The following is a 20,302-nucleotide window of genomic DNA, read 5'->3' as shown; positions in this document are numbered from 1 at the left end:
GAACAGGAGAGGGACAGAGAGAGAGGGAGACACAGAATCCAAAGTAGGCTCCAGCCTCTGAGCTGTCAGCACAGAGCCCCACGTAGAGCTCGAATTCACAAACTGTGAGATCATGACCTGAGCCAAAGTCAGTTGCTTAACCGACTGAGCCACCCCGGCGCCCCTTTTCCAGGTTACTTTGTAAGGCAGGATAGCACAGAGCTTGGAGTAATGACTCAGGAATCTGCCCGTGTTTGCACCTGATGCCACTTACTAGCAACATGACTTGGGGCAAGGCCTTTAGCATCTCTGAACTTCTCCTCATCCATGAAGTGGAATGACAATAGAACCTTCCTCGTACATTTATTAAATTCTCCTCACTACATAGAAAGCGTGTGGAACAGTGCCCAGCATGTGGCGGGTGCTTAGTCCATTTGGGAATCAGGGTTCCTCTTCCAGATTCTTTTCCTCCTCATGGCCTGCAGCCTTAGCTCGACCAGATCATCTGAGATCATCTTCCTTTCTGAGCCCGTGAACCAGTCCATCCCCAGGAAGGATTCTGACTGTCCAATCCTGATATCAGCTGCTATGATCAGGCAGAGTGAGGTACTAAGATTGTCTAGATCTGGTTAGAGTACTTGTCCCTGTAAGGAAATTTGGAATGAGCCCAAAAGGTCACCGGGTGTCGCAGATGGAAAACCAGGCAGTTTAGAGCACACCCTTGCAGGCCATTGGATTCTAGCCTTTTGGTGTCTTTGAGCTGTTTTATGGCTCCGTAAGTTGTAGATAACTGATAGCAAAGCAAAATAACTCTTGTCTATAGACATGCAAATAAATTCTGTCCAGTGGTTCAATTGATTTCCCTCTTCTTTAAGGAATGAGTCCGTTGCAGCCTTTGTAAATTCACATCCACTTTCCTTTGCTGTGTATAAATTTATGCCTTTTAGACTTCTCCTTTGGATTAGCTGTAATATCCGCCTGGTTCCATCACTAATATTAAACCAAATAAAATCTTTAACACGTGTTCAAGTACGAGAGTCATGATCTTGCCTTTCAGGGAAAGCTATCCTTTAACACGTACGACGATAGGAAAGGTCACTAAGCAGACTGCAAAATAATTACCGTGGTCCGGTCTCCTAGCGGTGTGACCTTCATCCAGGCCTTAGTTTTCTCGTCTGTAAGATGGGAAACACTACATACTCCAGGCCATGCTGTGAGAATTTCCAAGAAAGGTATGGAAAGCATCTGGCCCACATCTGGGCACATAGGAGATGTGCAGTGACAGGGAGCTGTTGCAGGCATGGGGTTGGGGTTATTGCTGGTGTTATAGATGGCCCTGGTCATGCATCAACAACAGCCAAGTGGCGTCACAGGCATGGAATGTAGGGAGAGGGACAAGAGGCACCATGCGTTCTCTAAGGCTTGTTGTGGCTGCAACCAGAGAGGAGAGGAGGAAGGGAGACTTCTCTGAGTGAAGCCACACATGACCGGTGCACTGAGAGCCCCCGTAAATGTTAGCAGGCACATCCCACCCAAAGTGCAGTCAGCGTGGGGGACAGCTGTGGACTTGGCATCCAGTACTTGAGGAAGTACATTGACGTGGAGTCGAGGTTTGGACTTGTCAGTACATAGAAGGGGGTGGTCAGGGCGGTGCCAGAGAGAGGCGGGAACGCAGGCATGTCTGCTTGTGTCCAGGGGAGGCTGCGTTTTGCCGGCAGATGTGAACCTGTGGCTTTGGGGACAGCGTCCTCCATGCTGCACCTGTCAGATTGTCCCCCAGCTGTGTGGCTCCCTCCCCCCACAATAGCTTGGCCTGAAGAAATCCCGGATGCTGTCATGAGCATGAGTCTGTCTGCTAAGAGGAAGACCACACTGTGTCAGGTGGTAAGTGGTGAACTGCTCTCGCACAGAGTACGGGGCCATGCGGGCCTCTGTACTGAACACATTGCTCTCCGTCCCCCAGCTTTATCCCCAACTGCAACTGCATTCCTAGCTTTCGCTTTCCTTGGCTTTGACCTGAGATGGACTTTCCCCTCTGTGTTTCCGAGTGCATCTTTCTCCTGCCCCACTATAGGCTGGGTATGACCACATCCAAACTGATCAGACAGCTTATTGGCATGCTAGACGGAAAGGAACCCCAATGCCCCTGTCCCCATCATCCTCGGTTTGCACTTGTCCAAAGTAGCTGCTGGGAAGCTAGCTGGAGGCCAGGAGAGTCACCTCGGCCAGTTGAGGAGGGATGGGCAAGGGTGGCAAGGGTGATCCTGCAAAGAGTGTGGGGTCAGGGGCCAGTAGGGTGTGTCGGGAGAGGGCTTTGAGTCTTGACCAATTGTAGAAAAACAGATTGTGACTTACCACAGGTGGAAATGACAAATGATGACCCGGGAAAACGACCGTGGACTTTATCAACCACAGGATACACGACCGAAGAGATCACCAGAGGCAGGAGTTGGTGGCTGTCCTTCTTGTCTCAAGGATATAGCTGGCCACGGACCTCCCCACTCATACCCAAGCTCATGATGCTGTGACTCTCCGTTTACCTGAGTCCTCCATGCAGGCTCCAGTGACTCAAACCCAAGTTGCTGGATCAGACAGGGCTCCCCTCACCCCATTATCCTTGCCATTGAGCTGGTGGAAGCTGGTGGAGACAGAGCACCCCCCTAATAGACAAAAGAAACAGCAGTATGAGTGACTGTACGGCCCGCTCCACAGTGGCCTGGTGGTTTTCCTCTTAGGCTCCCCGGAGAATTTTCCTTTGCTTACCTAGGCTGGCCAGAAGGGCTGCCTCTTCCAACGTCCCCAAGGCAACCACTCCATGTCAGCTACGACTCCTGAACCCATGGCAACCTGCCAGATGCTGCTTCTGGAAGAGAGACCTTACAGGCTGGCTATCCCCCAGCAACACTGCTGTTCTCATTGGGTCAGGATGACCTCTTAGGAGGGTGCCAGGCCTGGCATACACTCTCTTCTGGAAAAAAACAGCCTCCCACTCTCCTGTTTAGGTAGATTCCATGTCAGTTTCAAGGGGGAGGTCTCCTGGGCACTCAACAGTTCTGTTGGGCCTTGGAAATGAAATAGGATTTTGACTGACCTTAGTGGGGGGGGGGGGTCCTTCTATCTTTTATTCTCTATAGTGACCACCAAGCTTGGCCTAGGGGTTCACCCTTTCCCCATTCCTTTCCCTTTCTTTATAGCCTCAGTTTCGGACATTTATGCCTCTCTATCTCTGTCCATCTATCCATCCACCCACCTACCCATCCACCACCCATCCATCCACCATCCAGTCACCCACCACCTGCCCACCTTCCACCCTTCAATTCACCCATCCATTTACCTACCATTCAGCCCTCCACCCACCATCCACCCACCCATCCTTCCACCCATCCATCCATCCATCCACCCACCCATGATCCATCCACCCACCCACCATCCCTCCACCCACCCATCCATCCATCCACCCACCCACCATCCACCCATTCACCACCCACCCACCCATCCATCCACCCACCCACCCACCATCCCTCCACCCATCTATCCATCCATCCACCCACCCACCATCCACCCATTCACTCACCCATTCACCACCCACCCATCAATCCATCCACCCACCCACCCACCATCCATCCACCCATCTGTCCATCCACCCACCCACCCACCATCCCTCCACCCATCTATCCATCCACCCACCCACCCACCATCCACCCATTTACCACCCACCCATCCATCCATCCACCCACCCACCCACCCACCATCCCTCCACCCATCTACCCATCCATCTACCCACCCACCATCCACCCATTCACTCACTCATTCACCACCCACCCATCCACCCACCTACCCACCATCCATCCACCCATCTATCCATCTATCCACCCACCCACCATCCATCCACCCATCTATCCATCCATCCACCCACCCACCAGCCATCCATTTACTCACCCATCTACCCACCTGCAATCTACCCACTCATCATGCACCCATTCACTCACCCATCCACTACACCCACCTATCCATCCACCCACTCACTCACCCACCATCTGCCCACCATCTACCCTTCAATTCACCCATTCATCCACCTACAATTCACCCCTCCACCCACCATCTACCCATCCACTCACCCATCCATCCACCCACCCATCCACCCCATTCACCATCCATGCACCATCCACCCATCTATCCATCCATCTACCCACCATCTATCCATCCATTCACCCATCCATCTAGATATCCACCCACCCTCCCTATCTATCTCCCTTTGCCTTTCCCCCCCTTTTTTGATCTAGGCTAGAATTTCCCAAAGGAATTTCAGCAAAAAGTAAAGGAAATAAATACATGAAATGTAAACCTTCCTCTTCAAACTGCAAACAATGCATAACACAGTCAGGCTTTCAAAATTTTACACCTGCCTGATCCCCTGGTAGCTGAAGCTGTCACTCTCAGCGTGGTGTAGTGGTTATGGAAATGGACTTGAGAGACAGACTGACTGGGCTCAAATCACAGCTCTTCTGCTGACCCTGTGGCCCTGGACAGGTTTCTCTGCCTCAGGGCCTCTTCTGTAAAATGGGAATAACACAAGTAACTCTTTCAAAGTAGTGAGAAAGAAATCGATTATTTAATATGTGCAAAAAACTTAACCAGGGCTTGGGGTATAGTAAGTGATATGATATCTGAGGGTCACTTCTTGTTACTAGTCCTGGGCACATAAACTCTGTCTGAAGATCTTCCTGGACACCTAATTTTGGTTCCTGGGCAAGTCCTCCTTTGACTCGAGGCTGCTGCATACAGCTATGCAGGTTGCACACTGCACACTCCGACTCTGTGCACCCACCTCTCTGCTCCTCCCAGGGAGGACTTAAGCCAGTGCTTCAGGAAGACAGTCGTGGAGAGCAGTGTCTGCAGTAAGACGGATGGGCGATCTGCAAGATCCTGGATGAAGTTCCCTCTTCCAGGAGCACAGATGCATAGAAGACTCTTTGAGCAGCACCTGGGGAGGCTGAGAGGAAAAGGGCAGCCGCGGATGTCGAGAGCTTCAGGACCAAGAGGGAGAGGGACTGGAGCAGGGCCTGAAGTTGCAGACCTGCAGGCAGTGCTGGCTTCATGGTAGTCATACCAGGCCCCGTGCTCAGAAGGGGCCCCTCATTTTCACTCTGCGCTGGGCTCCCAAGCTTTGTGGCTGGTCCTGCATGTTAGGCCTGGGTTGCAAAGGAGAACAGAGAACCCACAGGGGGTTGGTCAACTTTGAGGTGAAGCCGAGGGTCCAGGAGGAGAATGGTCAGTGGAAGAGCAGCCTGTGGGTGGGAGAAAATACTGAATTTGGATGTGGTGCCATTGTGTTAGGTCTCTTCGAACTCATGGTGATGCCGTGGCTTCTGTCCAACCCCCTCCCCCCACCCCCCACCCTGGCAGAGGCCTGTGTAGACACACATGTTACGAGGAGAGGTTTGTATCAGACACGCCATGCACATCATTGTGCTCCTCTCTGGCCCTCCTTCTTCAGCACTGCTGTGGCTGTCCGTTCTGTGTGGCCCTTAGCTGGCTCTGTCAGTGCCTGGCCCCTGGCCCATCCAGGCCACTCTTGATCCTGCTCTTGGCTTTCTGATGGCACCATATGAGATGTCAGAGGGGCCTGCTCAGGAATCACACACCTACAGCTTGGAAGCATGGAGGAGCTGAGGCGGGGGGGCCGGGAACCAATGGTCAATGCTTTTCCCTTGTGTTTCTTGGGACAAACAATCTCCTGAGCCCTGTAAGCTTGAGCTCTGGGCGCCTGTCCTTGCGGCCCAGCTCAACATGGAGCACATCCTTGAATTGGCTCTCGTCCTTCCCTGCCTCACACTGCTGTTCCCTGGAAGCACAGATATAAATAATCTTGTGAAGGGCAGACTCAAGATGGCGCCCAAGGTTCCCTACCTCCTGCTGTTCCCTGTGGAATCCCGCCACTGCCACCCCGCCTTGCGTGTGGGCCCAGCTGCTTGCCTCTAATATGGTGGGATGCCACTTCTGTGATCAGATTCCAAGAGATTATTACTTCTGTTTTATTTGTAGACTCTATTGCCTCTTTGCACACTTTGATGCATCAAGCTGCCCATGTTGAAAGGCAGGAACTAGGACCCTCCACTCAGTAGGTGCTTCTGGTGTCCCCTAGACTTTGTGAACCACTGCAGATCCTGAGTGGAGAGGTGCATCAATCAGATCTTTTGGACGGAGTCCACCCACATTCTCTGTCTGTTCCTGAGGAAAGTTCTATAAACAAGGGGAGAATGTCAACATGTGTATGGAGTGCTTTGAACCTACTGGGCGTCCCAGGTACCATTTCAGCACGTCCCAGAACAGCAGGGCTTGAGATTGCTGTCCCAACCAAGTTCAAGGCTGCCTGTGGCTGGCTGTTGCTGGAAGAGAGAGACTACCTGTGGCCTTCCTGTGTGTCCTTAACCTCTGCAGACAGGATGGGAACTGGTGTGATGCAGAAAGACTGAGCAGCAGTGGGAGAGACTGATGTGAGACATCTTGAAGAGCTTCTAGGCCGTTAGGAGTCTTACCAATTCCTCTGAGTGTCAGGAAGGGGTCGATAGAGGGCAAACAGCCCCAGAAGCAGGGCTGAGATGAATGGCTGCTTTTAATCTGTAGACGCTGGGCTTGGTCTTGAGTGGACTAACCTCACAGACATTCACGACCTGTTGTAAGCAAGACACAAACACAGCTGTCATCAAATATCACGTTGCTCTCCGTCTTAGCGAGAAAGAGAGAGAAAAGGAAACAAAGAAGTGGAGGAAAGAGGTTTCATGTTTTTCTAATAGAATAAGGTAAGGAGCGGGAAAGACAATTTGAGCTCAGCACTTCCGAACTGCCAGCACAAGCCCCCCTCCCCCGGCAACAAGAACCACAAAGCCAAGTTCGATAAAGATGAAAAACAGCACAGCACGACGGCTTCTCCAGAATGAGCTGCGCATCCCCAGTGAGGCCTGGAGGGAAGAGAGGTGAAGGGCTTTTGGAAATCGGCCACTTTTTTGAGGCGGTAGATGCTTCTGGCTCTGGAAATGGAAAGGCAGCAGCAAAGGCAGATGAAGGCTGTCGAGGGGCTGGGCCTCAAAAGTGTGCGGTGCAAGCAAGGTTGTGACAGGTGTCAATCAGCATTGACGGCCGCCGGGTTCAGGGCTTTGCCGCAATAGGCCTTGGAGTAGCAGGTAGGAGCAGCTTTTGGGATTCGAGAGAGAGGAAAGGCAGGACGGTTGGGAGCCTGCTTTTCGGAGGCATTTGGCTCCTGGCCTGGTTGTTACCCTGAGCAGCTCTCTGACCCTGCGCTGGGCACTGCCCGTCTGTGAGCCTCGGTTTCTTTATCTGTAACAGGCAGTGGGTGGGCTACATCATCGTTTCTTCACCCTGGAGGGGCAGGGCCCGGGCATCACTGGTTTTTAAAAGCTTCCCAGAAGATTCTCAAAGCTGGGTGGAGAACCACAGGCCTGGAGCCTGCACAGCTGGGCGTTGGCCCCTGGCAATCTCTACAGACTCTTCAAAATGAGAAGACGAAAGTCCACAGGGCAGCACCATGGCCCTGCATCCAGACTTCTCCACCAGGAATAGCCGAGGACACTTGAGTCCCTGTAACTGGGGTCACACCAGGGCCCCGCGACAGCCCTGGGGAGGGAGGCCCGCGTGGGATTATGCAGCGGCCGCAGGGACCCAGGTGAGTTAGCGGTGCCCAGAATGTGCCCAGCCAGCTTTGAGGTGGCCGCCCCAGGAATACGACCCCCACAGAACAGGCCTGGACACTTGTCGTGATGGAAGGGGCAGGGAAACAGGGGAACCGCACCTGACATCTCCTCAAAACCAAGTCTTTGTCCCCGAGAGGCGCAACTCAACACGAATGCCATTGGCTCCCCCTAAGGACTGGTTGGGGCTGGGCTCTTCTGGAAAAACAGATAAAGACCACCCCTTTTCACTTGTTCTTTCTTTTGCTGTCACATCAAAGCCATTTTATTGGTATACGTTCAAGAAATGCTTTTTAATCTCTCAAATTATAGCTTCTCTATATGTTCTTGTCATTGTAAATTACACGGTGATTCCATGAGCCTTTTTTTTTTTTTTTTTTTTTTTTTTTGCTGGTGTCAATTAAAAAACTCCCCCCGGGGGGGGCCTCTGCTGTGGAGTTTCACCCACACGCTCACACCTCTGTGACTGTGTCGCTCCCGCCTCTCTGTCTCTCCCCCAGTCTGGCCTCCTGCAGCCTCGGAGACCATCAGCCGCGCTTCGCCATCATCCCGGGCCTGGCTGTGGCATTTCTACCGCAGCCGTGGGGAAGGCAGGCCCTTCTAAGCAAACCCAGCCGCCCAGGCTTCCCCAGGAGATGCTGGACTCCCACAGGCGCCCTGCTGTCCTCGGGGCCCGAGGCTCCCACAGCCGGGCATGGGCTCCAGGCTCGGCGGCCTGCCTCCCCAACCTGTTGGCCGTGCTAATTGCCTGGCGCACGGGCAGCTCTCTGTCACATCACCCAGCCTCCCCAGCTAATGACTCATTCTTGCACGGCCATTTGTTTGTGCTGGTTTCAGACAGACTAATGCTTTTAATGGCACATAATCATTTTTCAGAAGTCATTTGATGCCACTAATCATCTCGGTAATACGCCGCGATGGAACGCATAATGACATTCGGAACAGGACAAATGGCAGCGTGATTCCTGCCTTCCCCGCTTTAATCTATATTTTACCACATGCCTGGCTGTTAATGACACCGAGTACCGTTAATAAACAGCTGCCTTACGGGTTTCTCCCCCTTGGGGGTTTGGAAGGGCAGGGGGCATCTGTTAAAAATAATTCCTTCCGGGAGTGACCGTGAGCAGGTGTGAGGAAAGGAAAGGAAGAAGCTGGAGGGTGAAGCTTCCAGAAAGTCTCACCCTCCTTGCCGGGGGCAAAGGCCTGGCTTAGATGTGTTCTGCTCAGATGGGATGTGAGCGTCCACTGAGAGGACCAGATGGAGGGGAGCATGTGCAAGTTCGCAAGGATTCTGGGCCGGGGTTCTCTAGAGCCGGAAAGTTCCATGGAGGGATGGATCTTCACGAGCAGACCCTGGGGAGCCAGGCCAGGGCGGGCACAGCGTCATCTGGCAGGTACCCTGGGGGGTGGCCTTGTCCTCACCGAGAAACCGGATTCAGTGCAAGGACCCTCCTGAGACCTTGTGGCTAGAGCAAGACATCCCGGGGAGATTGTTGAGCACATGGCACACGCCTCCTTCCAGGGTGGGGGGTCTTGTCAGGCTGGGGATCCTGGATACACGCCATTCTTCCCGAGACACAGGTGCTTGGGGGCTCTAGGAAGAGTGGGAATCGGCCGCTGCCCGGGATTTCCATCCTTAGATGGTTCTGTTCAGTTGCAAAGTCGATAAAATCCCGGCTCTGCACAAGCCCCTGAGTCGGAGGGGCCTAAAAATCGGCTATATTCAGATTGCTTCACTGGCCCTACGTTCCTTATGACAAATCTTAGAGAAGTGACTTAAATAACTTTACCCTAATGTCTGCCAGAGAGTAACTGCTCAATAAAATGCAGCGATTACAGTAAATAGTAATGACAAGGGGTGGCCTGGGCACCACTTCAGGAGACCAGGGCACAGGGGCAGAGGGCGCATGTCTTGGGTTCTGGCAACAGACCTTTTCCATTCTTGGGGTCCCGCCTTCCTGAGGGGGGACCGTCTAGACGGGAGGGCTAGTTTTCTTTCCCACCTCTGTGTCCTTCTCTTGGGTCTCCAGGGAGGGCCATGGCATTTTGAGTCCCCATGGGTGAGTCCTTGCATGCTAACGAGCCTGGAAATCTGGGGGCGGGGCAGGCCAAGGGGAGCCAGCGTGGGCCTCCGGAGCCTGCGGACTGTGATCCGGGAGGCTAAAAGCAGGGCTGTTGACGTCAGAGGACAAGATCTCCGCCCTGGCTCTGTCACATAGCAAGTGTTCAACACGGAGCCGTTAACCACTCTGAGTCTCGTTTGCTCATTCATAAAAGGATATTAATGGCATTGGTCTCGCCGAGGACCAGTGGGAAGATTAAATAAAGCAATGCATGTGAAATCCCGAGCACAGAGTAGGCCCTCATGCAACATTAATTATTACAGTTGATGCTGTGAGCAGGTCTGGTGGCCCTGTTGGACTCAGGGAGCCCCCGGGCGAGGGGGAAATTGGAGCTCAGACCCAGGTGGGTGCATCAGGATAGGTGCTTAAAGGGACAAGGCAGACCATCTCCATCTTGGGGGGGTTTCTCCACGAACGTGGGGGTCTGCAGTGGGGTTTTCTCTCCAGTGCTGCCTCCCCCGGGCTGTACTCAACCCCCTGTTGATATTACATCAAGAAGATGCACAGAGATTCGGTGGAAAGCCATCTGTCAGCAAGTGGGAAAGCCCCCGGCGTCCTTGCCAGTGTTTAATAATTTAGCGTTAGCTGCTGGATGAGGCCTGACCAGAGCTCTGACATCCATTTTAATAAAGTCCTTCTCTACCCTCCTCGAGCGCCGGCTCTGGGGGGCGGGGGGGGGACCATGGGCTCTCACAAACCCCGCACACTCCCATCCGCCCTGGCCTCCCGCTCGCAAGCAGGGCAGACACTGAATATAGACACACAGGGCCCGGTTCTGGGAGAAATCTTGGAAACACATGTTCTGGAGGCACACGCTGTGTGCAGGCCGGCTTGCACCAAGGCCTGCTGAGAAGAGCTTTCTGGAAACCCAAAGTGGTAGTCGTCACCAACACTTCTGAATGGGCTGCTCTTGTGGGCCATACGCTGGCTGTCTTTTAAGTGATCTCCTGCCACCCTCCTCCAAGATCTGGAGAGAGGAAACCAGGTCTCAGAAAAGTACAGTGAAGCTCACAAGTGTAGAATAGGGATCCAACCTAGTGTTTGATTCCAATATTTCCGCTCTTCACCACGTTGGAGCGATGCACATTTTTCTTGGCTAAATAAGAAACTGAGATTGGCTTTCTGCAACCTTCTTTCCCTCCCTCCCTCCCTCAATTCCCCTCTCCTTTCCTCCCTCCCATCTGTCATTAAATATTGCTCCGATGCTTTTTATTCAACTAGGTCTATGCTAGAGGTGGAGAGAACGAATATGTCTAAGGGCGCTTTCCTGTGGAATGAAGTCCGGTGAACCTGCTGCCTGGGATCCCAGGAGGAAATGATCTGGAGACCTGTAGCCCTGAATTCTCCATTTTGGGGTACACTCTGATGGCTCAGGCCAAGAAGCATAGTGTGGAGAGGGTAGTCTTTGCTCAGAGAAAGCTAGGCAGACCCCAAGAGCCCAAGTTCCTAAGCAGAGCCTCAGGGCCTTGGGCCACTCTTGCGTGTCCCCCTGGGGATATAGAAACTGGCAAATAGTTGCTTATACGGTGTGTTGCCCTGGGATTTCCCTGGGTATATTCATGGCTGATAATGGGAGCCTGGGAGTTGGGATAGCAGGCTCAGGGCAGTGCTGCCTGGAGCAGGGGTGAGGACGAGGGTAAGGAAGGTAACAGGGAGGGGGTGGTAGCAAATCCTAGTCAGTGGAGCTGGGACTGCAGCCCCCTCCCCAACGCCCCACCCCTCCCTTCCTTTCTCTGTTTTTTCCCGCCTAAGTACAAACGATGGAGAGTGGGCATTGGAGGGCGGCAAGCCGTGGGGATAACTATATTTACTCGCAGGCACTGGCTGCCATGTCTCTAGTGAAACCTGCAATTTCATTGTTTCAAGAGCACAAATGTGCCAGGAAAACACATCTCTGATGGCCTCTTCTTTCTGCTTCCTGCTAGTGGTTCCCCAGCGTCTTATGGATGAATTTTTTCTCCCTACACATCCTGGAGGGCCATTCTTCCAGGGCCACACACCCACGAAATGGGGCATTGAAGCATCAGGTGCAAGAGTTCGAAGCACTTGCCCCGCAAGGCAGGCAGAAGGGCGATCCTGGACACTAAGTCCCTGGGCGCAGGACCGTGTGTGGTTCTGCATTGCACCCCCGCACCCCGTACACCGCCCCACCTCCAGGAGGGACTCCAGAATTGCTCATTCGAGAAATGGACAGAAGGTGGATCGGACAGCCCCATCTATGGTATCCAGACTACCCTCACCTCTTTCTAGCCCTGTGGTCCTATGTTCTCATCTCTAAATGGAGATCATGGTGCCTGCCTTTGGTTTTTTCCTGAGGATTAAGTGAAATAACAGATGTCAGGCGTTTGGCTCAGGGTAGGTAAGTGCCCATTCAACACCTATGGACCCTACAAGCTGCCCCTGCTCCACCCACACAGTGGAAGCTACTGGGCAGTAAAAAAGAGTCAATTATCGTACACATAGCCCCATGGATGCATCTGAAATACAGTTTACTAAGCAAAGGAAACTAGATTCAACACTACTCAGTGAATGTGACCTGTTGGAAAAGACCAAACCATTGGGGGAAAAAGAACCAGGTTGGGGCGCCTGGGTGGCTCAGTCTGTTAAGCATCCGACTCTTGATTTTGGCTCAGGTCATGATCTTACAGTTCATGAGACTGAGCCTTGCATCAGGCTCTGCATTGACAGTGCGGAGCCTGCTTGGGATTCTCTCTCGCCCTCTCTCTCTGTCCCTCCCCTGCTCTCTCTCATGCTCCCTCTGTCTCTCTCAAATAAACAAACTTAAAAAAAAAACTTTAACAACAACAGGTCAGTGGTGGCCAGAGGTTGGGAGAGGGGGAAAAGTTGACCGCAGGGGGCACGAAGGAACTTTCTGGGGCGATGGAGCTGTTCTGCATCTTGTATGCAATAGTGCTGTCAGAGTTACAACTCCCAGAGCATTCCACTCTCTAAAAGGGTCAACTCCACTGTATGGAAATAATATCTTAATTAAAGGAAATGAAACAAAAAAGTCTATGGACCCTGAAATGATGAAAAAACCCGGAAGAGCCTCTCTGGCCTTTGGAAGATTCTCGTGGTTGGCTGTGTCCCAATCTCTTCATCACCTTCTGCTCCGAAGGCCACAGGAGGCAAGGGCATTTCCTGCCGGTGGGAAGAGGGGGTCCAGGACTCTGGCTCGGACGAATGCTTGTCTGGGGAAATGTAGCCAAAGTGGAAACTTCCCACCTGAAGGTGATGCCTGAACGTTGGCTAACGGGGGCCCAGTGGTTCGCGTCCGGGAAATAGCTAATGGTATTGGGATCACCAGGTTAAGAAAGCCAGAGCCCGTTAGGGAGGTGGGGGCAGTGTGGCGGAGGACAGGGGCTAATGGGGAGCGCGTGGTAGGGGTGCACTCCCCGCCTGATGGATGGCTTCAGTCAAGTGGCAAACCCATGGGCACGAGCGTGCCTCCTGCAATAGGTCAACTTCGGTCCAGCGGGTTGCAAAGGTCCTGTTAGTGCCGCCGTCATTAAGCAATATAGACACAGGTAATTTGCTTCACTCTTTGGATGCAGAGCAAAATGACTCATCATTATCTTATTAATGCAATCAGGGGCTGAAAGCGAAGCCCGACTGGCATTTCGCCTCAGCAGCACTTTCTGGAGGGGTCAGATGTTCGCAGCCCTCTGGCTCACTTCCCTGACATTTTCTCTCCCTTCCCAAGACCTCATGCTTTGTTCCCCCACCTCCCTGGGCCGCTGGGCAGGAGCTCCCCCCGGATGGTGTTCTGGGCCAGTGAGCTTCCCTCTGAATCTTGGCCCCGGGGTGGCTGCCTTGGCAACCGGGCTGGGCTTCAGGGAGCCTTCCAGAAATGTTGGGGGTGGGGGGGCTCGACGCCTGGGCTTAGAAGAAGGAGTGCCTTCTGGGGACATCCTTCGTGCAGTGCACATTGCCGCACACTTTACATGAGCTATGCCGTCCCGGGGCCGGTACAGTTCCTCTCTACCCTGTGGCTGTGCACATGAGGGCTTGGGAAGGGTGTGCATGCCATACATCCGGCCACACGGGACAGCACCCAGCTACGAGTGACTGAAATCACAGGAATCTGGTGTGGAATCTGGGGGCACATCAACACAGTGACGCCCGCGCTCTGGCCAGGCAGCCTCTTGAGGTTTTCTTGGCTTTTCCATTTTATCACGAGATGGTGGCAGAGGCCCAAGCCTCACCTCCTCACCCATCTGTGTTCAAAGGCAGCAAGGAGTAACAGGCAAGGGTTTCCATCTCCTCTCCCTCTTGCTCTTTCTTCCTTCTCCTCCTCCTCCATTTCTCCCTTAAAAAGTAAGGTGAGGCTGGGGCTCCTGGGTGGCTCAGTCGGTTGAGCCTCCAGCTGCGGCTTAGGTCACGATCTCGCGGTTTGTGAGTTCGAGCCCCGTGTCGGGCTCTGCCCTGACAGCTCGGAGCCTGGAGCCTGCTTCGGATTCTGCATCTCCCTCTCTCTCTGCCCCTCCCTTGCTCGTGCTCTGTCTCTCTCCGTCTCTCAAAAATAGATGTAAAAAAATTAAAAAAAAAAAAGTGAGGCGAGGCAATATTTCCCAGAGACCTCAGTGGATTCCCTTGCCTCTCACTGACCAGGACTGCTCATATGTTCAAGACCTAGCTACAGGGGGTAGGGGAGTCCCTGGTGATTTTGGCTCTGGGGGCAGGTGACGGGCAGTGCCGTGAAGAGGTTCAGTACCTTGCCCGAGACTATCACCTAAGCGGTGCCCGCCAGGGTTCTGGGTTTGTTCCCAGAACGCATACTCTGAACTCTTAAGCCAAAGTTCAGGGTCCTCCCTAGGCAGTGGTGGGGAGGATGGGGCGAGGCGGGGGGGGGGGGGTGGTGGAGAAGTAAGAAAAGCCAGAATCAGCTTCCCCCTTTGGACGCCAAAGAGCTCGTGCAGGAGGGAGAACGGTGTGCATTTGGTGAAAACAAACACGAACAAAACAGAACTCTTAATAAACCAGCCTAAGTCCAGCCTCACAGAAACCGCCCGCCAATAAAAGTTCTAATTTCTTCTTCTTCTTCTTCTTCTTCTTCTTCTTCTTCTTTAAGGTTATTTATTAATTTTGAAAGAAAGAGAGCACACGCAGAGTAGGGGCAGAGAGAGCAGAGAGAGAATCCCAAGCAGGTTCTAAGCTCTCAGCACAGAGCCCGATGTGGGGCTTGAACTCACGGGCTGAAAGATCATGACTGGAGCCGAAGGCAGACGCTTAACTGACTGAGCCACCCAGGCGCCCCCATAGAATATAGTCTTACGGGACAATCCTCAGCATCCAGAGGGCATTTCCTCCTACGTTTTCTGGTCTGGCTTCCCTGACATACGGAATCACTGAGGGCAAGGTGACACTCCACGCCGCTGGGGGTGAGGTTTGCGAACCCTCAGGCCTGAACAGACAGCAGCCCTGAACCCTGGGACTGTCAGCCGCTGGGTGCCGCCCCCCGCTGCTGGTACCCACACAGCCCCTCCCGTTTGGTCAACCTGGATGGCCGGCCATCATCCCCAGCACTAAGGGGCCACAGCGGCCAGGCTCGCCCTCGCCCACCCCCCCACCCCTGGGACAGCTGTCGAGCACAGAACATCACCTTGTCACTTCTGCTTCGCTTGTTCTCCGATTCCTTCCCTCGCTCCTCCTTGCTCGTCGGGATTGCTTTGGTTCCTGCAAGCTATGCCTGATTTGGAAGGTAAAAAGCAAGAAACAAAACTTAGGAAACCAGAAACATTAATTTTTCACACTATAGTACATCAGAAGCTCTGGACGGGGTGGGCTGGGGGTGGGGGGGACCGCGGGCCCCTTCTCGCTTCTCCTAGGGAATGAAGCCTGGGGCTTTCCTTAAGAATCAGAGGGCGTTTCCTCCCATATTTCCAGCCCCTGCCTCCCCATCGCCGAGGGGCTCCCTGTCACATGCGGGGGCATCGCTGTGCAGGAGGATGAGTGGGAGCAGGGGCACGGGTGTTACTGAGCTTTAAGTGGCTCTGGGGAAGGGGAGAAACGCAGACAGGACAGGGAAGGAAAAGGACAGTGGAGCTCATATTTATTTCGTGCTTGCTCTGCTCGCGGGGTTCTTGGCACACCTCAGAGGAAGACTAAGGAACTTTCCAAAGGTCACAGAGCCGGTAAGAGGCAGGGCTGGAGGGCTTGAAGCCACCTGCGTAGACAACCCCAAAGCCCTGGAACCCAGGCGGGCAGTGTGGCTCAGTGGTCTGGGCCAGAAGGAGGCCTGGGAGTGCGGGGTTCCCACCGTGCCTGGGCTCTGCTGAGCCACGGCGGGCCTCAGTTTCCCCACCTGTGCAGAACTGGCCTGAGCTCGTTTCCAGCGACCACTCTCGGTGGGAGGGGCTTCCTCCCTGCTCTATGAAGACCACATGGGCTGTGGTTTCTGGCTGGAAACAGGGAGGCTGGCTTCTTCTGGTCCCATGATGCAGGACTGTCGGCCTTGGGGATCGGGGCTGGGCTGCACCCACTGGGTAGGCTGCAGGTGTGTGGAGGGAAGCACTGGCCAGTGCCCCAGGGAGTGCAGCCGCTCTGGGGTCCTTGCAACAGCCCGTGAGACGTTACTTCCTGCGTTACTGCTTCTTCCTTTTCTCTCCCTGCACCGGCTCCCCAGGCACCCTCCCCTCCTCCCTTCCTGTCATCCCAAGAAAAAGGCAGGCTGTTCGGGGAGGGGGTGGAGAGAGTGCTTTTGTCACACACAGTCCGGCCACATTCCCTCCGGTGAAGGCCAGACCTTGAAGGAAAACGGCCAGGGCTCCTCCTTCCTCTCCCATCTGGAAAGGAACAGAGAGCGGACCCTAGGAGTCCCCAGAGGGATTCCAGCCTCCATCGGGAAGAGGCGCTCCCAAGTCATGAGGCAGGTGCAGTCACGTGGCTCGCCCGAGCCTCCAGGTTCTGTCTGTGAGTCATTCCCGGGAAGCCTCCCAGCCCTCCATGGAGAAGGCTGTCCGGCTGCCAGAAATTCTGTCACTGAGTCATCTCGAACGGCAAGTGAGTTTGTCATGATATCCGGTTTCTGCACAGATCAGAAGCTCCGAGGGCCCGGTGGGCCAGGCGAGCTGGACTAGCGGAGCTCATTCTGAGTGGCTCAAGGAGGGGCCCAAAGAGAAGGAGAAAAATAGCTCACAAGCAGCCGGTGGCGCTTCGGTGCTGGGAGTTGCCCAGTAACCTCACATAGTTGTCCTGTCTCACGGGGGAGGTGCTGACATTTAGCCCCATTTCCGAGATGAGGAAGCTGAGGCAGGGAGAGAGAGCCCAAGGAAGCTGCCCGAGATCACACGGGGAGCGAGGAGTGACGACGGGGTGTGAGCCCCAATCTCCTGGCTCTTACGCCTGGCTTTTCCCACGAAACCAGGTTGCGGCTTTGAAAGCCCACGGTTCCGAGCATTCACGGCGGGCTCTCTGTTTTCGGGATGGACCAGTTCCCAGGGCACTGGCACACCAGTCGGCACCAGAAGAAGAACCAAAATAGGACACAGCAAACGGATCCAGTTTTGCCCGAGCAGTCAGCCTGCGAACGTTTCGGGGGTACACCCCGGGGAAAGATCAAAGCCGGGCCCGAGGCACTCTACTCTCGCTGCCTTCCGCCCCTGCCTTCGCCCCACTTGATGAGCTGTGCAGTGTCAGGCTGTGACTTGGCACCCAGTGCTGGTTTTAAAAAGGCGTCTCACTCATGCTATTCAGATTTCAGAAATAAATGCTCTGCGCCACTGATCGGAACGCCCGGAGTCAACAGAGCCGGTGACATCTTAAGAAATGCACCCGGTACTTAAGGTTTTCATCTTAATTATACATGTTCAAATCATAGACAGATTTTCTCCTTCTGGTCCTGAATATCAGAGCTGCCAAATCCAATTGAATCATCTTCTTTTAAATGCATTTTGCAGTATGCGTTTCGCCCGTTTTCCCAATTTCCATTGTAAACGAGCACCAGAATTGTGCTGAGGGCCCTTTTCTTACAGGCTGCATTATTCAACCAGCAAATGAAGAAAGGAAAATGCTGATTGCAAAAGAATTAAAAAGTGGTCCTTGGCGGCCTCGGGGCTTTGGCCAACCGGATGTGGCCAGGACCAGGAACTGTCTCTGTTAGGGACTTGTGGTTCCTTTACCCCAGGCAGGGACAGGTGGAGAAAGGTGTTCTTTCTACGGGCACACATTAGCTCCAGGGGAGTCGGCTCTCGGGCTTGCTTCCTGGGCTGGGCTGGGCTGGAAGGGGGGGCTGTGGATCTCGGCAGGACCGTTGTCATTGTCATCATTTGCAGATGCTACATGCTTCGATTTCTGCCGTACCTTGGCTCTCAGACAGACTGGGAGATTCGGGGGCCTTGGATTACTCCCAGGGAATGACTTGACTGTCACAGGTAGCACGGACATCAGTGTCCTTGTCCACTAGCCGTGCTCACTCGGTCTGCCTTCCCAGGAATGGGGTGGGGCGAGGGGCTCCCAGATTTAGGGTGTGACAGCTGCTGCGGGCGTGGGGTGGGGGGAGTAACGATGCCTGGGATTCCGCTGAGGTCTGTCTTCTGTTTCTTTGTTTCTTGTCCCCTCTCTGCTGAAGGGAGCACTCAACCTAGGCCCGGCCGTGGTTCTCTGTGTTCGCCTGCAGCGAACTCCCGCTTTCTCCTTTACATCACTTCCGTGCTTGTGGATTTCACCTAAAGACCAACACCCTGTGCCTACCAGCACTGGGGGTTGTCGGGCCCATTTCACAGAGTGGCAGAGTATGCCTGCTTATCAGCAGTCGTGATAAGGGAGCATGAGACAAACACCTGCCCCACCACCCAGTTGGGATCTGTGTGACATTCCTCAGGCTCTCCTGGCTGCCCAGGAACAAAGGAAAGGGGAAAGCAAATGGTTAACTGACAGAGATTCCCCGTCATGCAGACGTGGGTCTCCATCAGTTTACAAATGTCTTAGTGAATTACAAGAAAAAGACAATTTCATACACAGCCTATAGACTCAGTTTCCTGGAGCCCCAGCATCACCCTCCCCTCCATAGTGATGTGGGAACAAAGACAAGAAGGAAATGGCAGGTAAAATGAAATTTCTTTGAAACCTGCAGCCCGTGGACAAATACTTGAGGCAAATACAGAGTAGAACATTTCTCCAGGAACCGCCCCCCACCCTGTCTTAATGTTAATGCCTTACTAGAGGGAAAATAGCCTTAGTCTGACAATAGCAAGGGCTCTGGTATCTTCTGAGTCCTCTTTAGCAAATAAAAGTCCTCATGGAGTCCTCCCTTTTGCCTTTACCTCGCCCAACTCCATAGTTTATAACCAATCACTCCTCACAACCCCAGTGCAGCTCTCTCTGCCCACGGGTCCCGTCCCCGTGCTTTAAGAAAATCACCTTTTTGCACCAAAGCCGTCTTCCAGAATTCTTTCTTGGCCATCAGCTCTGGACTTCCACCACTCCAAAACCTCCATCAGTTGGATCCCAACCTTGGGCAAGTTACTTGATATTTCTGTTGCTCAGGAGGTGACCACGTCAGCAGGGTGGAGTCCTTGCAAACAGGATTAGGGCCCATGGAAAAGGGACCCAGGAGAGCTCTCTTGCGCTCTTTCCACAGCAAGAAGCCAGCATCCTGCAACCCCGGGAGAGGTTCCTCGCCAGAACCCGGTCTTGCTGACGCCTGATCGCGGACTTCCAGGCAGGCACCAGCGCCGTGGGGAACATGGATATGTTGTCTACCAGCCCCCTACTCTGTGGCACTTTGTTACAGCAGCCGGGACCGACCGCCAATGAACATCCGCCCTACACGTCCTGTGTTACTTGATCTACCTGTTTGTCTGAGTCAAGGGCACTGGTTTACAGGTGAGGAAAGGGAGGCCCAAGACTTTAAAGGGCTTCCGAGAATCACGTTGTAAGTACAGAGGCAGGAATTGAACTAGCTCTGACTCCGGTTCCTCCCTCTTTCCCCATCCAGCTGCCCTCCTGCCAGATTTGAGCAGCCTCTACACCACCTCCGTGCTGTCGCCTTGTCCCCACCTCCCAGCCGGTTAAAATCCCAGCCGGGGCTCCGGGCTTCAACGCCTGGAGAGCTCTGGACCTCCATGTTTTCAAATTTACGAGTAGTTTTGAATTTTCTGCGGCAGGTCCTCAGGGGCTCGGGAGGGGCGGTGGAGTCCAGGGTTGTGGTTTCTTCAGGGAGCTGTGACGTCCCCCCTGAGGGACCACCCAGATGGCGTGTAGCAGTCGTGGGGTGGATGGCGGGGTGAGGCTCGGAAGCACCCCGACTCCCGCCCAGAAGCAGCCCCGAGGCCAGCTTGCATACCTGATAGAGCCTCGAGTTCGAAAAGCAAAAAACAAAACAAAACAAACCTTTCCTTTTCTTTAGCTCCGCGATGGGTCAGCATGTGTTTATTTGTTACCTAAAGTCGCAATCCTTCCCCGTGGGAACACTTGTGGGCGGGTACAAGGCACAGGGGCCCCACCCCACAGTTCGGGGGTGTGGGGTGCACACCCTGACACCCAGGCCCC

At 53.9% G+C, this 20,302-nt stretch overlaps 2 long non-coding RNA genes across 2 annotated transcripts; both read right to left on the bottom strand.

The window, feature by feature from the left end:
- Positions 1-1,306: 1,306 nt before the first annotated feature.
- LOC125152189 (uncharacterized) lies at positions 1,307-3,189 on the bottom strand. The gene is made up of 2 exons (XR_007147075.1): positions 2,743-3,189; positions 1,307-2,639 (listed from the first exon to the last, which is right to left on the bottom strand). It is a non-coding gene; the product is annotated as an uncharacterized LOC125152189 (long non-coding RNA).
- A 1,197-nt stretch (positions 3,190-4,386) lies between these two features.
- LOC125152188 (uncharacterized) lies at positions 4,387-19,543 on the bottom strand. Its single transcript, XR_007147074.1, has 4 exons — positions 19,172-19,543; positions 15,414-15,500; positions 6,519-6,653; positions 4,387-5,171 (listed from the first exon to the last, which is right to left on the bottom strand). It is a non-coding gene; the product is annotated as an uncharacterized LOC125152188 (long non-coding RNA).
- Positions 19,544-20,302: the final 759 nt, after the last annotated feature.

This window comes from Prionailurus viverrinus, chromosome E1 (genome assembly GCF_022837055.1).
Source record: "Prionailurus viverrinus isolate Anna chromosome E1, UM_Priviv_1.0, whole genome shotgun sequence".
In the NCBI taxonomy this organism is placed as follows: domain Eukaryota; kingdom Metazoa; phylum Chordata; class Mammalia; order Carnivora; family Felidae; genus Prionailurus; species Prionailurus viverrinus.
The sequence above is the reverse complement of the archived record's forward strand: the minus strand, read 5'-3'. Positions and strand labels throughout refer to the sequence as shown.